This window comes from Gavialis gangeticus, unplaced genomic scaffold (assembly GCF_001723915.1).
Source record: "Gavialis gangeticus isolate Ggan-Ray unplaced genomic scaffold, GavGan_comp1, whole genome shotgun sequence".
NCBI classification, from domain to species: Eukaryota; Metazoa; Chordata; order Crocodylia; family Gavialidae; genus Gavialis; species Gavialis gangeticus.
In genome coordinates this window covers 25,666,319-25,669,275 of record NW_017729031.1, presented here as the reverse complement: position 1 = coordinate 25,669,275, position 2,957 = coordinate 25,666,319, and positions in this window count along the sequence as shown.

Sequence of the window (2,957 nt, the reverse complement as noted above, 5' to 3'; positions counted from 1 at the left end):
CTTTTAAAGAGATCTTTCCAGAACCACTCATCTTAGCCTTTAAACAAGCATCGAATCTTGCCAGCCTCATCATCAGAAGCAAACTTCCTATGGCCCAAAGCACACTGAATGGAGCCAGACCACGCCATGACAAGAAATAGAAAACCTGCCAACACATCTCCACCACTCCCACAATAACTACACTCCACAACAGAACCATTGCCATTCCTGGATCTTATACCTGTACCTCCAGAAATGCAATGCATCTCATCCAGTGCACTAAATGACCTGATGAAAAATATGTAGGAGGAACCAAACAACAACTGTGTACCAGAATGAATGCACACCAACAATGTATCACAGACAAAAATACCCAATTATCTGTGGGTGCCCACTTGTCACAAGAAAACCACTCTCTCTCCAGTCTCTCAGTTCTAATCCTGAAAGGGAATTTACAAAACACCTTTCACAGATAAGCCTATGAACTTCATTTCATAAATCTACTGGATAAAGAAAATCATGGACTACATATAGACAGTGGATTTATGGCACATTATAACCAACCTGCCATCTGATAACTGCAGACCTGTAGTTTGTATTTTGGCTTCTATTCTGCCCAGGAAAGCACACAAACACCAACAGACTTTTCCTATGCCTGAAGAAGGGTGTTTGTGTCTGAAAGCAAAGAACAATTTTTCCAACTATTTAGTTCATCTAATAAAAGATATCATATCTGCCCAAAGAACCTGGCCTGCCTATGTCCTTAGATCAACAAGGCTACAACCAACAACCCTAGAGACATATAGACAACATATTGCTGGAATTACACTAAAGTAAACCCATGCATACCATTAACACCTTTTAGCAGGTTATGCCAGCTTTAGGTTATCATCATATTACTTGCATTTCAGCATAACTCAAATTTAGACCCAGTCTCAAAGTAGAACATGTGCACATGGTTTCATACACACAAACTTACATATAGCAAAGTAAGAGACTATCTTTGGCCAAAGTGCATACAGTCTAAACCAGGGGTGGGCAATTGTTTTCGCCAGATGGCCACTTAATGAGTTTTGGTGAGCTGGTGAGGGCCACAAGGGTAGCTCCACCCCTTGACAGGTGCCCTACCTCCTGGTCACCATCTTGGGACTGGAAGTCCCGCCCCTAATTCCTGACCTTTGCCACCAGAAGTCCCTTGTCCCAGAAGTACTCTTTTTGGGAAGGGGGTTTGCCATCTTGAAACTGGAAAAAAAAACAAACAAACCCAAATCATATATTTAAAAAAGTCAAAGATCTACTATAACTTATTTTAATTTTATTTTAAAAAATGACCTGATTTATGTGTGCTTCTATAGTATATCTAGAGGCAACTGCATAATAGTTCAAAATACAGTCTTACTGTTGTGTTTTGTTGGGGGGGTAAGGAGGCATATGGGAGGGATGTGGTTGAGGAGTATGTGTGTGTGGGGTGGGGGGTGAGGTATGGAGGGCTGAGTGTGGTGGCAGCATGTGAGGCCAGCTCCACCCAACCCCATAACACACAGATCCCACCCAAGTCCCTAGCTGCACATGGAGGCCAGCCCTACCCAGCCCAGTAGCGCTCCCTCCAGAGTCCCCAGCTTCATTTGGTGGCAGGGTGCAAAGCCATCCCCACTCAGCCCCATAACATGCAGCTCCCGCACTGTCACCTGTGTCTCCGGCCACATGTGGCAGCAGCATGCAGGTTCAGCTCTATCAGCCCCATAACATGCAGCTCCTTGTACTTCCAGCAGAGCCTCAGGTAGAGGCAGGGGTTGGGACCAGCACTGCCTGGCTTCATAGCATACAGCTCCTGTGCTCCCACACTAGTCCCCGGCCACATATGGTGGTAGCAAGTGGGACCGGCTTGACCCAGCCCCATAGCATGCAGCTCCCTGGTCCCACATGGCTGCACCACCAAGTCCAGTAGTGCTCCTTCTTGAGTCCCTGGCCACACGTGGAGGCAGGGTGCAGTATTAGCCCTACCCAGCCCCATAGCACACAAGTTCTGCACTCCCACCCGAGTCCCAGGTTGCAAGTAGTGGCAGCATGTAGGGCCAACCACACCCAGCCCCATAGCACACAGCTCCTGTGTTCCTGTAGTGTGCGAGGCAAGCCCAGCCTGGCCCTGTAGCACACATCTCCTTGCACTTCCAACCCTCTTTCCCCCAAAGGAAATCCCTGGCCTTTGGCCCGGTGGGGCCCTAACCTAAATTTCCACTCTGGCATGGAGGGAGGCTGGAAGGAGCCACAGGGCAGCCAGGCAAAAGCCTGTGCCAGGCAGAAGCTTCTTATCTCTAGTGTGCTTGGGGCTGGGGTGGATCAGGCCAGGCTGGGCTGGGGGTGATTGCTTTGCAACCAGAGCTGTACCTCCTGCAGGGGTGCACCAGTTTGCAGAGAGGCAGCCTAGGGCCAGGGATCACAGAGAGCTTATGGAGGGGCCCCATGGGCCAGATGGAATTTTCTGGTGGACTGGATCAGGCCCATGGGCCATATTTTTCCTGCCCCGATCTAAACTAACAACAAGAACAAGAACAACCACAAATGGATGTGGGATTGGTTATATTTACTGGTGACATTCACAGTTTGCAGGTGTGAGAGATGTGTTTTATTTTGCTTACATATGACATAAGTTAACCGCATAAGGCATACACACACACAAGTAAATAGCAGATGTATGATTGGGGGTGCGGATTTTTTTTTTACATGACTGTTTAATGTACAAACTGTTATGATCTCATAGCTGCATACAGATGTGCATTTCTAGTCATGGAAATATTTAAGAAATTTCCACCACTAGAAATTCTTCTGGGAGAAGGATTAGCCTGAAGCTGCCCCCTCACTCCTGCTTTCACCAGGTATCAGTCTGAGGAAGGTGTGGGGAGGAGAGGCTGTTCTAATCCTCCAGCTCTGGCGGGGGGGAGGGAGGTGGGTGGCTGTTAGAGAAGTAGAGTTTTTGT